The 14,984-nt window shown below is 42.6% G+C and overlaps 1 protein-coding gene across 9 annotated transcripts in view; it reads right to left on the bottom strand.

The window, feature by feature from the left end:
* The window catches only part of LOC146798382 (leucine-rich repeat and fibronectin type III domain-containing protein 1-like protein), a 2,623,090-nt gene that overhangs the window by 1,158,552 nt on the left and 1,449,554 nt on the right, over positions 1-14,984 (bottom strand). The gene's annotated exons all lie outside the window — the stretch shown is intronic.

Below are 14,984 nucleotides of genomic sequence, written 5' to 3'. Positions count from 1 at the left end.
GGTCTCGCCTTAGGGACCTTATAAGTGTTTAGTTATCCAGCACAATATCCTTGGTGCAACAACATCAAGTGTTGCATGGCTAAACACTTATAAGGTCCCAAAGGCGAAACCTATTGGCCATGCCAATGCTTGTTTTCAATCTGAATGAATGAGTGTGGGAGTCCAGTGCAGTGGTCTGACGGACGTTCTGTAGAGGAATGGCGGTTACTAGCATCTGCATTCAGTGCATTCTTGGTCTGAAGTGAACACATAGCAATCAAAAGGCTACCTCCAAAGAATGTTGCTTTTATTTACTTTCAGTAAAAAACAGGACGAATATCTGGACCATCTCTCAGCCGCAGTGGAGGTTCCCAGCAAGTAATATGTGAGCCTGTCATTCAGACATGAAGATGAACAGGCTAAAATTGTATATCGGATAATTAAATATTAATTATTTAACAGCTTTATACAGTGACGAACATTATAAGGTATGAGTGCGCTTAAAGAACTGCAGTGAGACAACGGTCATATGGATAACACACTAACGCAAATTAGATGGTCAATGGATCAATCAAAGAGCTGATAATAGCTACAACATAGCGAGCTAGGGAGAAGGAGGAAGACAGCAATGAGAACTCGAAAGAAGAGCAGAATGGGAGATAATGCTGAAGAGGGCGAAGAAAGAGGAGTGTGATAGAAGAGGATGAGAACAAAGTGAAGACTAGAGAGCAGAACAACAAGCTAGAGGGAATGAATGGCTAGCAGAGGGAGAGAGGGAAGGAGGTGAGCTAGAACAGAACAACAAGAGGGTAGGATGGTGGTTGGGGGAAACGAGAGAGTGGAAAAGGGAATTAAAAGAGAGAGTTGGGGACTAAACAGGAAGCATAGCGGAGTGCAAGGACATATTAGTGCGAGATGTTGAAAAGAGGAGGAGGCAGTGCTGTAACACATATGTATGGTGGGGTGCCTGCGCCTCCCATATCTCATGGATATTTATAGGCATTAATGGGTGTTGAGCCTCCTGCGCCACCGGGGCTGCAGGGGTCTATGTTATGTCCCTGGGAGGGGCAAGAGTAGAGGAAAAATTGGAGGGGAGTAAGAGCAGAGGAGAAAGTGAAAAGGGGGACGGGGAGAGAGAACGGAGAGGATGCAGGGGTGGTGTGAGGAGTAAGTGGGAAGTTGAGAAAGAAGGCAAGGAATATTTAGAGGTAGAAGGGAGGGAGCATGCCCAGAGGAGGGAAAGGTTGGTAGAGGAGGAGAGTGAGTGCCGAGGAGCAAGAACAAACAGCTGGAGAGAAAACAGAGGGAAAGAGCGGGAAGTAGATAAAGGATGAGAAAGGTGTGGTGGAAGTGAGGTTAGAACAGGAGTAGGGGAGAAAAAGGGGAATCAGAAAGAGTGTAAAAAAAAAAAAGACAACTATAGAATGGCTGAAAAACGAAATGTAAGGAAAGAGGAGCCATGCGGGAGAGGAATTGGAAAGCAAACGATTGTTTGCAGAAGCAGGCAATTACATTACAAGAAGATTTAAAGAGATAGGTACAGTCTAAATGAATGTAATAACCCAGCAGGGACCAGAGGCCTGTGGCTCATTCTGGTAATACTGAGTGAAGACGTCATGGAGACCGTTTCCAATAAATTCCCTAACAATTTTACTTAACCAAATAGTGATTTTGCATTTGTTTCAAACCAGCTTTAATTACAGTGAATGGAAGTGGAATTTAGAGTGTGTGTCTCGGCGCAGTTCGGTCACGTGACGTCAGAAAACCGTGACGAATGGCAAATACGCACCAGCGTTGGGAACGGGACATTTGCATTGATCTGCAGCAAGAATATATAACACGCGCAACTGTAAAAATAGAAAGTATCTCCCACAATGCTAGCATTTTCTGACACCGCTGCGTTTCAGGTCTGTGTTCACAGCGCTGCTGTCGAAAGACCTACAGTTACCGATTTTTTAATATATACATACATTTGCCTTTGGCCCCGCCCATAAGACTAAATCACAGCCTCTCTAGCATGGAATAGTCTGCTTGGTGTATCAGTTAACCTACTGTGAGGTTTTTGTTGCATTGCTCTGCAAGAAGTACTATTTTGCATTACCACAGTACTCTGAATCAACACAAGTTAAATGCTTGAACTTGCGCGTGTACTATAAATAACAAGCGTTGGCCGCGCACGAGTGGCCGGAGACGCAAAATGTGGTGGGGGAGGGGGAGAAGCGGGAGTTGTGTGTGCGCGTGCGTCATCGCGATCGCTCTGAAAGCGAAAGTGATCGCGATGACGCACATGAGTTTTCAAAGTGCTGCTGGCGGCTGGCTGCGCGCGTGCACGATCGCGTGAACGCAAGCGTTAGGCCAGCCAGCAGCACTTTGAAAATCCCACATACAAAATGTCTCTTCGAGCCAGCGCAAGCGCTGGGGCTCAGCGAGACCTAAAAAGTGCAAGAATATCGTGGCACGCTAATTTCATGGACAAAATATCGAAAGGTAAATGCACAGAAGGAAATATAGATTTACAGTTCTTAACTCCAGGGGGCGTATTATGTAATAGCCCCAGGGGCGCAACGGGTGTTTGCACCTGCTTTGTGTGCCGCTGGAGCACTTTTGTACTATAGAAAGGGCCGCAGATGCTTGTACGCCCCCTTCTGTAATACCGATAGCACTAGTGCACGTAAAGGCTAGTACTATCGTCAGAGGGTATCCCCTCATTTGCAGAGGGGCATGGCCCCTTGCAAATGAGGGAAGTCCTTTGCCTCTGCACCCACGCCATATCATAAATGTGGGCGCAGAGGCAAAGAAGCTGTCAGGAGGCACACTGACAGTGCACCACCCAAAAGGTGGCACACTGTCAGTGCACCCCTTGTTGGCAGCCCTCTGGAGGGGGTGAAGGTGGTCCCATTGCACCCCACCCCAGACATCTTTTGCAGGTGGGTGCAGCCGCTCACTGCACCCGCCTATAAGGAGATCTCTAATCGCCCTTAAAAGTGCAGGTAGGTTGCCGCCTACACAGTGAAATATGGAGAGACTACAAAGGAGATGCTCCATTTTTCACATTAATGAGCTGCCCACAGGGCAGTGCAAGTTTGCAGCTGGCTTGGGGCAGCGCATCCCATGTAATCAGGCACATTTTTCCTGTTTGTGCCTTGTGAGTCAGGCGCAAACAGGGAAACAGGGAAAGTGTGTCCTTTATGTAATAGGGCCCCAGATCTGGAGCTAGGTATAGAAAATCTATACATAGTTACCTTTCAATGTTTTGTCCATGATATTAGGGTCCCATGATATCCTGGACTTGATGTTCATGAGCCACAGCCTCCCTGTTTATACCCCTGCCCAATGGATACATTTCTAACTCTCAAGCAAGTTAGGAGGCGTGTTATCTGGTGCACCCCAACTGTTTATTATCGGCATCGGACCAGCCATCTATTAGCCATTACCAGAGCCAATGAAAACGGCTGACTCTAGTATTAAATACCAACAGTGTTCCCTCTCAGAAAAAGTCTTTGAGAACCTACTTTCAAATAAATAACCTTTTCCGCTCAAAGCTCCCTGAAATGCGCTTTGAAGTTACCGCCCTCAAACTTCTGGTGCCTCTCGTGAACTGAGTTCATCCCCATTGCCTCCAAAATTCACGACCACCTTCAAAGCACACCTCCTCCTACAAACATTCTGTCATGATTTATGTCATCCTGTCCATCTCCGTGGTTCCTGTGTCTATAGCTACTTTGCTGCACTAAATGTGTGTGAAATACACATTTATGAATGGCCTTGTTATCTTTGTCACTTTCTGGCGATCATCCCTGCCACTTTCTTATTTTTTAACCTCAGAGCTGATATCGACTAATGCATTGATCTTGCTGCTATGTATAGCGTGTCTTGTCAAAAGGCTCTTGCTCTTCAATAAATACAAATATGGATCCAATTACATTTGTTCTGCCAGCACGCATTCTGCGTAAAATACAAAAATAAGTCAAGAGAAAAGCAAAAGGAAAAGCAGGTGGACTATTTTATAACTGATTCGTCACCCCTTCAGGATATTGTGTAAATATTTAATAGGACTAAGGCGTTTTATCAAAAAAGGATGCTGACTCCTCACCCGCCTAGGTGGCTTACGTCATCACTGGGCGCACGCCTTGCCTAGAATGGATAGATGGTAAACCAAGCTCCTTAACTGGAAGCTTTTGTGGTGGACTTCGAAGAGGTAACTTAATGCTTCCTGTGAATGTCTCAGATTATTGCTTGTGAGTTTATTCACTATTCTTGTTTGTACCAAATGTAACGGAGCGTAGGGACCATTGTAACCTCTAAAATAACCTTATGGATGGACAGCAATATTTGATCTGGGTCTCCCTGATAATAATCCACATTTGTAAAGCGCGAACAATCACCCGTAAGGGTCTCTAGGCGCTGGGGGCCGTCGGAAAGATTAAGCAAGCTATTGCCCAGAGTCACATGGTGCTGGGCTAATCTGCCGCCGGCGCTGGGGATCGAACCATGATCCCCAAATTCCAGAGTCAGTCGCCCTGGCCGTGGTGCCACACCTCTTCCCTGAGGGTAAGATTTATCATAGCCTCTTCAGTAATTAGGTCAACACACATCAGCCACATTTGACTGTAAAAAGGCCAAGGCTTTCCTCAGGACCAGATCTCTGTTGCTAATAGCTACCTAAGATGAGTGTAGTGAAAGTACTACAAATGATATTTTGTGAGTTAATTGTATCGCGCATTTATGATTTTAAATGAAATCGAATAAAAGTTTTTCTTACTAACCTAATAGTGCACTGAAAGCATTGTGAAATACATTTCATGTATACAAAATGTTTTATAGTAGAAAGGTCGTTTTCCAGATCATCAGGCCCTAGGCTTTATGAAAGAGAAGAAAACTATATAAGGAAAGGCATATCACTATTTGTCACTGGTGGAGCACGGGGCTTGTGCATATAGGTATATCAAGAGACCAGAAAAAGCTGAACAGTGTACTCACATTCCAGAATGACATGGAATATTAACAGACATTGTTCACTGTGTTGCTCAAATTTGGAGTAGGAGGTCAACACAGGGCCTCCTGGTAATTCACTTTTTTAGCAAATTTTCTTCAATAAAACAACCTTACACAAAAATTTGTGTAAAATATTGAAATTTATGTCCCATGTTTTTTCTGCCAAAGAAATATCAAAGTTAGGACCACGTGGTAAATGCATGTTGTATAAAAAAGTTGACACAAAATTGCTGTTCCAAGTTGGGCACACAGTGAAAAATCATATACATACAATGTTTTCACCACTTTGTATCTATCTGTTTCAAGAGCTCTTGTCATTCATAAAGGGCGACACCGATAGTTACATCGTTCCATTGAGGTTATGTTATGGTTTTTGGTAATTTGGCAAGGAAGGTCTTACTGAACCCAAAGCCAGCAAAAATGTGCAGCTTCTTCATCCCTGGCATAGGCTTCATCCCGGAAGTTTGCTTTCTCTCCAGCTGCAATCATCTAGCGCCCGCCTACTTAACGTGGCTCTACAGGCAATTTTAGAAGCTTTTGTAGGGCTGGGGGCCAAAATGTTTGCTGGCCTTTCCGTGGCTTCTGATCCAAACAACAGTTTGTAAGTACATAAAAATGTGTGAAACACAGTATTTGGTACCTCCTTCTGGTGTTGCCGCCTTAGCTGTATAAAGAGGGAACTAGTCAGGTCTTCTGTTTTAATATTTTAAAATGCCTAACAAAATAGCTTGGTTCCAAAAGGTGTGGAGCCCACGGCAAAGAGCCACTGCTGCCCTCCCTTTGTGATGGTCCTGGGCTCTTACACAGCACAAGTCAGACTCATTGGTTTTGCCAGTATTTGCTTTCAATTGCGCTATTAGGAAATGAGTGGTGTTAGACCGGACATCCTTTGTGTGGTCTACAACAAAACTTTTTTGCTTCATCTCTCCTGGTTTCTAAATTCATTTTTATTGACTTTAGGACTATGTTCACTTTACCACTGCTTACCAGTGCCAAAGTGCTTGTGCTCTCTCCCTGAAATATGGGAACATTGAACGAGACCTGATTGGCAAATCTAATTTACTTGTAAGTTCCAGCAAAGTGTATAGGCCCTGGATACATTTACATGTACCCAGGGCCTGTAAATCAATTGCTTCTAGTGGGCTTACAGCCCTTACTGTGCCACCCACTCAAGTAGCACCTTAAACCATGCCTCAGGTCTGACACTGCAGCCTGAAGTGCAATTTTTAAATTGCCATTTATACCTGGCAAAATAGACTTTTTATCAGGCCGGCACCATCCTTTTTAATACATATAAGTCACCCCTAGCTAGTCCCTATAGGCCCATAGGGCAGGGTGCATTGTATTTAAAAAACAAGACATTTGTTTTAGCGTTTTACATGTTTTGGTAGTGAAAAATTCCTGAATTTGTGTTTTTCTACTGTAAGGCCTGGTTCTCCCATTGGATAAGGTCGTTTACCTTCTTCCATTTAATGGGTGCTTACTTTTGATTGGGAGCAGGTAGAAATGCCATGTTTAGATTCAAATAAATTGTAATTTAAAATCCTCCTTAATGAAAACAGGTATAAATATTGGACTCATGGCCACTCATCAGTACACTCTTGGACCTGGGGATATTACAGAATAAGACCTGCCTTGTTCCACATGGGGCTGTCCTGCTGCTTGAGTCCTTGCCTGATCACTAAGAAGAAGACTTAATCTGCTCACTTCATCCTAGGCTACCTGAGTGACCCTAAGCATTAGTCCTATCTAAGCTAGAGGTACACAACAAGCTCGTGAAGCCTATTTTCAACTGCCCAGCTGACCTGCTACTCTGAAATTGCCTGGATCTGCAACTGGACTTGCCTAAGTCCTGCTGGCCTCCCCTATAATGAGTCCCTGATCCCCAAGAGGTGCCTCTCCAGGTCCTGGACCCTTGGCTGGCATCAAAGTGCACTCTTCTACAGGAAAAGGTGAAATCTTGAAGTTTTGGTCTATTCCTGACCAGGAACAGGCCTGTTCATGCTAAGACTCCACTACCTGGTGATCCGGACTCTTCATGCTACAGCAACCACTAGGAATGATGAGCAACACAAGATCTGCACTTTGAACTATAACAACGACAGCCTGTGGTGACCGCCAGCGTGAAGCTCCAGCAACAACCATTTGTGATGCCTGACCAGATCTTCGCACCACAACAACGATCGTCCGAAATGCTCTTCCAACTCCTTGCAGTCTGCCATAATCAGTTGGCGAAGACAGCACAACAGGTATGCACCTGAGAAAAGCAAGGTATTAAGACTACACCTGTGCCAAGTGTGGAGGGTGAGTTGGGCTATATACCTTGACTCCTGCAGAATATGCACCTGTGCACCTCAACAACCAGATAGACAATGTGTGTTTTATTCCAACCATAAGCAGATATGGACATGTCCTGAAAAATGACACAGCCCCTCATTGACGAGGGCCTTTCTTCGAGACAGAAAAATGTTGACCACCTTCTCCAGGTAAAATGTATATACCTCTCATAGCATCCTCCGAAGTGATCCTCAATAAGATAAGTAGGATTGGCGCCCATGCAGACATCCTGTTGTGTGCCTGTGCAAGAAGGAGCCCTATAATGAAACATGCACCCTGTGGAGGGTGAGGGTTTTTATCCTTAAAGAAGGATTTCATTCACCGCTGTAGAACATTGAGGCACTCTGCATGGAGTATTCATGTTTATGTGCATATATGATCAATGCAATGGCGTTACGGGAAAATTATCACGAAATAATTGACTCCCAATATTTTGAACATGGTGAGGCTCCTATACAGTTGTCTTTATAGGACAACTGTCACTATTTGTGAACGCTGGAGCTACTGGAGAATTAACTGGGGACCTTCCGCTGAACTTTAAAGCAATGTCACTCAACCATACTTTGATTGTGTTCTTTTAATATTAGGGCACTTCCTGAAAACACATCCACTTTTAATTTCATAATACTGGTTAGAGTCGTCCACTGGAGCCTCTCTGAAGCATACACATGAAGTAAGCATTATCAAGGGTGATATGCCCTGCTTACTGACCTACTTGCCACCTAACAAGTTGCAACAAGACACGTATGCAAGGATGGATGTCAAGTTACAGGGGATGGGGGGGGACTATGCCGTTGGACGTTGGGTAATGTCACATGCTTATGAATGTCTCTCTGTTTGCTGCATTGCCACATACTTCTATTCTAAAGACTCTTCTATAATAAGTATCTTGTGTTTTTGTATGGACAAAATTAGCATGCAGGAGACGAACTGCAATGTATATGTTTTTTCCAAAATTAATACTGTTATGACTTTATATGCAATTGCTATGTTTTAGAAATCAACAACATTTGTGGTAAATAAAATCAAGGCCGATATGCCCTTTGCAGTTTAAAAAGATTATGTTTAGATTAGCATTCACTATCAGATTCCAAAAAATGTACTATTAAAGTGCACAGAGAACCACCTTATTGCATCTGCTATGTAGGAATCACATGTTTTTATAATTGTGAAAGAAGTGGACAGCATAAGCTTATCCTGATGTGGTTATTTATTAACTACTTGCAATTGATTAAATAGAAATAGTAACAAAAATAAAAACAAGCATTAGCAAAGCCAAACGGTCTCACCTTTATATTGCAAGGGAAAGGTTTTGGCTTTTCTAATGCCTGTTTCTAAAGCATTGCATTGCAAATTAAAATTTCTCTCTTGAAGTATAAACTGAACATTGAGTTCAATATTTTCAATCTTTATAAACGTGGTTTCTTTTTTAAACTTCATGAAGAAATTCTAAACAGAATACAAAGAGCATGTTGCCAGTGATACAGCTTAAAGGTAACAGAGAACCTAAAAGAGCATAACAATTCTATGAGGAAGTGTCAGAATGTAAAGGAAAAGGCTTGTCATTTTCTTTCCATCAGCCTCTGAATTGGAATAAATGCTCAGGCTATTTGGTTTGAGCAGCACCCCAGGGAGCGGATTCACTGCCCTCTGAGAGAAGAGATATCTCCAATCCAATCACTAAGTAAACCTTTTGCCTCAAATGCAGTTTCAGTGAGTGCACCCTGACCCTCCCACAGTGCCTTCATTGCTGCTTTTATGTGCCGCTGCTTGCGCTCAAGTGCAACCTGTGGAAGGCAGGAGATATAAAAAACACAACCAGATAAAGTCTGCTGTTTTTAGTCACACCTGGAAAAACATACATTTGGCTGAGATTGTATAGATAACTATGGGGGGTGGAGAGCAACACGGAGAGCGTGAGACACAGCAGTGGCTGGTGCAGGTAAGAGCGGAGGCACCAGGTTGGGGGAGGATTCGAAAGACGACCACAAGGGAAAATTAAATAAATACTTGATTTCCCCTCGTCGTCGTCTGTTGAAATGCCCCACCCCACAAAGATGTAAGGGTAAGCAGGGCATGGGGGAAGCAAGAAAACACTTGCCCTCCTACGAAGTGCTCAAAGAAAATAAAAACAAGTAGTTCCCTGTTGTGGGCCATGAAAGGATACAAGTCATCCAAACAAAGAGAGGTTCAAGGATCTATACTCTAGGGTATGGACAATAAAGGGAATAAAGCCCATCAAAGTAGAAGCATTCAAATGAGAGTGACAAGAAAGGCAACCAGTTGTAAACTGTGACCCAGCGCAAAAAGCCCACTATAATCATTGGTATTGTCAGTAGAAGATTTGTTTTTAGATCGAACCGCAAAGGAGACAAAGTGCCCGAGTGAGCGACCGGCGGGAGCTTAAAAGCTACGGAGACGTGCTCCGGCTACATAATAGACCATCTATACAAAGTGAAATAAAGTGGGATTCTGACTAAAATTGGACCATCGATTGACAAGTGGCCTACCCCTAATAGGATCATAGAGGAGATCCATAGAAAATAATGCACTGTTGGTGTATCATTTAAATCACCATATTGGAGCAACAAGCTACTGAGTGCCTTCGCACCAGTACACAAAGATTTAAATACCTGTGTCACATACTAAATATAGAAAGGAGTGAATCAAAGCTTATTTCCTGAAGAAGGTGGCTTGAACGAAGTTACGCCAGCGAAACGCGTTGACGCATGTTATTCTGTCAAATTGGGAAAAGACAGCAACAATTCCAACACAGGAAATGTATTCCCCTGGGGGTGCTGTCCACTTGTCCAGAATTGACACTGATAAGACAAATATAAGTGTCTCATTCTATTCCTTTCCAGGGAATTGGGTTGTTTTATAACTTTCACATCATCGATTTATAGATGTGACATTGATGTGTTTTAATGTGTTTTGTATGACCTTTTCAAAAAAAATTGCAAATGTTTTTATTATAATTGCGATATTGTGTATTAAATATCTTGAATAGGTGCTTCAGCATCCCAAGTGGAATTGTAACTAGACATACAGCGAGTGATTGTGAATGTTTGTGGCGAATAAGTGTGTGGACTTTGTACTGAGTATCTCCAAAAGGAAAATTTATTGTTAACCTGTAGAAGGATTTGACAGCTGAAAGCTGTCTGTAGGAGAGACCTGATAAATAGTAACCAAAAGAATATGGTTAAATTAGAGGTGTGCATATTTTGGGCCTTATTAGGAGTGCCTTCGATTTTGGGCTGCTATTCTCCCCAATGTAACTTGGGAGGGTGAGTGAGATGAAATACTGGGGCATTACAAGGGGTACTCTCAGGGTATTGTTAAATATGCAGATTCACCTGTACATCAGTAAATTCCCACCCATTTCCCCTTGTAATTCCTCATTTTTACTAGTATTCCACCCAGAGATTTTGCCTGTTTCAGTAGGCAATGTCCTCGGGTCAACGAATCCGTTTCAGCTGCAAATTGTAATGAATCTCTTGAAGGTAAATAATCGAACATAAATAAACCATAATAGCTTTACAATATAAATGATAACACTTTGCAGCAATACCATTGTGGCACAGACCGTGCACAACCAATTACACAATTGCCAGACTGTAATGAGAGCTTTCAAAATGGGTATTTAAGGCACACATCTTTCCAAATCATACCCACAGAGCTTTTAGCACTGAAGTCCTATCATGCAATTCCATCAATCCCTGATGTGCCCTTGCACCACAATAACAAAAATACAGGTTTAGATTAATATTGACTCTTTTTTTCTTGCAGGTTCTTTTTAGGTCTGGTGCTAGCCAAGACCTTTTAATTTTACTAGAATTACATATTAAATATACTTACTTTGAGCCAGCGCTCTTCAGCCATTGGTCTGTTGTATTGTTCACATTTTTCTTATGCCCACCACAACGTACAGCATGGGGCAATGGGACAACCAGTACAGCTATTGGCTAACTTGTATGTGAGGGACGGTATGCTGCTCTTTCACAAGGAGCACATCCACACACAAAGCAGTTCACTTCAGCCTCTTCATCCATTGGTCTGTTGTTGTGTCATTCACGTTTTTCATCCATCCACTACAGTAGACTGCATGGCACAATGTGTCAGCCTGCTTTAACTATAGGTCTACTTCCCTGTGAGGCATGGTCCTATGCTCTTTCACATGGATGTAACACATCCACATTCCAAGTTGTTCAATTCAATGTCAGGAACCACCATGGCAATTTGTGCTTTTTTGAGACCAAAAATTAATTTTTGGTTTTAACCGCTGTTTTATTTTATATCTTGAGGCGGGACTAGCGGCTCCCCAAATGATAGAGTTTCATAAAAAACATGTCAAAGCAAAAACAGGCAGTGACAAAACCAAAAGGTTGACTGCAAAACCCAGAACTAACAGCTTTGCCAATGCTTGTTTTGCTGAAGGGTTTGGAGACGTTCAGAAACTATTTGGGAAACAAATTCAATACACTTGCGTTAGCACTTTATTTTTCTTCTGCAGTCTTGATGGCTCGCATTCTAATGGAAGATGGAGAAATAGAAGGCTGTGCTAAGCACTCAGCGCAACATTCTGGCCCCGCGCATGATAAGACGTTATCATGGCGGCACCATTTCTCATCTCATTCCTATCAACAGCCGCTTATCTCCATGGCAGCAGGAAGAAGCCATTTTGCACTCGCTCATGGCATGTTCTCTGCCCTGGCCTGCAAACCTCTTTTGGTTTAATTTAGGCTCCTGTGTATTAAATCTAGATTATTTTGATATTGTGTTTAGAAATGTACTAATAGGTTCAAATCACAGAGTATTTCATTTTTGTGACACGGGTATTTTATTCCATGCCTTTCTGACTGACGGACCATCTACAAAACTGACATTTTTAACCTCTGAAGTGCCATGCACTACCTTTTTGCTGGATTTTGTTCAAAGGTCATCTAATCTTTTCTTCAGTTACAGATGCACATCACCTTTGTTTCTGAAATAGGAGGTAGTTGTCAATTGTGCGAAGAATCATTAGCAGATGCAAAAGACAGACGTCCATGCTTCTGTGTAATGGTATATCTTAGTAGTATTTTATTTTTGGAAAAAGTACAATTTACATACATGGGGCTGATTTATTAATACTTTGCGCAAGTGAAAAGCAACAATGAAAGACGCAAACCAGTTCAAAATATTGATAAAATATTAACTTTCCAGTGCAAAATTGTATTTATGCTGTACAGGAATGCAAATAGCGCTTTGCGCGACTTCGCACTACTTTGCTTTGAGGGACATACCATTGGTGGCACATGGGCATTTCCATGCTACCAACCATGGTTTTTGACGCAAAGCCCATCTACTAACCATGATAGACAGGGATTTGTGCAAAAAATAACCCCTCCTCGATGTAGGCATTACATTGGAGAAATATTTTAATTTCTGCTAACTTTTCAAACATTGCATTTGTTCTGGACTGTAAAAGTACAAAGCCAAAGGTGTGAAAAATCTTAAACTTTGTCTCGGCATGGTATTTTGCACTGGGAGAGTAACCTTTTAGTACAAACCCACTGCTAGACACCAAGCACGAAACTCTGCAATGTGCGTAGGTGTATGCAGGGCTCTAGGCAGCCGAATTGTACGCTAGCATTGGAGAGAGCAATAGCACCATATCTTAGTAGTTGTGGCTGTGCGATGTTCTGTACCGCTTTACAGTGCAGAAACCAGGGGCGGCTGGTAACCTTAGAAGGTGGTGAGGCGAGCAAAGTGCCCCACCGCTTCCAAAAAAGTAAAATTACCCCTCCCTCCAACATCCCAAAATAAAACTACACTAACACTTACATTAAATAAAATAAAAATAAAAGGTACTTACCTACTGCAGCACGTCCTTCTTGGTGATCTGAAACTGCAGTTTGCTGTGGAGCTCCCCTAACCAATCCAGGTGCTGCTCTCATGCGGTTAACCAGCATGAGAGAAGCGCCAGGATTAGATGGAGGGATCGGCTGGATGCTCATTCAGGCTCTGGAAGCCTGTTCTTGCTCTCCACCCAGCTGTCTAAGACAGCTCAGGATGGAGGGCTTCACAGTGCACAACCCCAGTCTGGCCATTGTAAGACAGCCGGCCAAACTGACATGCCCACTTTGGAGCATTCAGCCAGCTACTGCTTCTGTCCTGCATGCTTCCAATCAGTAGCAGAGGACATGCCTGTATGTCTTTTGACTCAGGGACATTGCAGCGCGCACATCTGTAAAATAATAAAATGGCAATTAAATCATTTCATTGCCATTTTGTTTTATCACCCACGGCTCACAGAGGGCTGCCAATGCTCCCCTGCCCTGGTGGAGAAACCGGCGCTGGCAGCAACTTTGGTTGCTTTGCTACATTAAGCTCAAAATTAGTAAATCTGCTGTCATAGATTCCAAGTGAGCATCTTTAAGTAAGAACAATATGGGTACAATGTGACACTGAGGCCATGACAGAAGTCTTGTGGTGTCTGAGTGAAGAGTAAATTAACAAATATTTTAATGAGTTGTTTGCCGGAAAGTCCCAAAACCATGTGTGTGACAGGATGTTGAAGTCATTAACCCAAATGGTGGTGGTGGGTTTGGGACACCTTTCCAAGGACAATGTGTCACTTAGAAGATGTTAAGAATTTGATCGCTAGGAGAAGATTGTTCCACTGAGAAGTAGTCATAATGTTCTAACCCATGCCTAATCTCATGATACACATGAATTGAGAGTCTGTAAGATAATATAGATCTCAGCAGGCATCAGAGTATGTAGAGCGCACTGCATTGTCCATGTCTTGGAAATAGTCCATAGACAGTTTGTGGAGCACTGTCAAGAATTTCAAGAAAACATTTATCTGCATGTGTTTACCTCCTCCATTTGGTGGTTGTCCTTGGAGCTGAATTTACAAGAGGAAAGATCCACTCACAGTTGGAGAATAATAAACAGTTAACCTTAGGGGGTGGCAGATACATTTACTAATATTTAGAGTCCCAGGATGTTACTCTGAATTGTCTGGCCTGCATACTGGCTATTCGGACAGCATATCAACTGGTCAGGAGGATCTATAAATTGGTTGTTAAAAGCCATCCATTTATGGTTCATTAAGGATGAAGGTGCATACAGGCTAGCATGTGGTTAAAACAAAACTTTTCAGTTGTGTGAGCCACCAAGAGAACAATACAAAACTGCCACACAAGGAAAAGATACACCTGTGACCAAAACACAGCAACTGTATGACAACCACCCTTTTGCTGCAAGCAACATGCAAGAGGCCGGTGAATTGTCAGTCACTTATTCTTTTAGGCACCTAAAGTTATGCTTTGCAGTGTGGTTAACCTAAGACTCAAGTTTGGAGGTCACTAGTTGGCTGATGAGACCACAAATTAATGATGAACTTTTGATTGCCAATAAGGAACGAAAAATCAAGAAGAGAGGCAAAGGGAAAAAACGGCAATGGATGGGTTTGACAAAGACATCTACAGCGCTTAAATATATATTAATAAAAGCTTAGAAAAGTTGTTACCCATATGATACAAGTGAAACCTCAGAGGATGCACAAAATGGGGAGGTCACATAGTAGGATGTGATAAGGTGAATAGTAATGCAGTAGTAAGAATGTATGTGTTAGTCAACTATTGGGAAATATGGAAGATAAAATATCAGCAAAATATAATCTA

This window comes from Triturus cristatus, chromosome 9, assembly GCF_964204655.1.
Source record: "Triturus cristatus chromosome 9, aTriCri1.1, whole genome shotgun sequence".
NCBI lineage: Eukaryota > Metazoa > Chordata > Amphibia > Caudata > Salamandridae > Triturus > Triturus cristatus.
The sequence above is the reverse complement of the archived record's forward strand: the minus strand, read 5'-3'. Positions and strand labels throughout refer to the sequence as shown.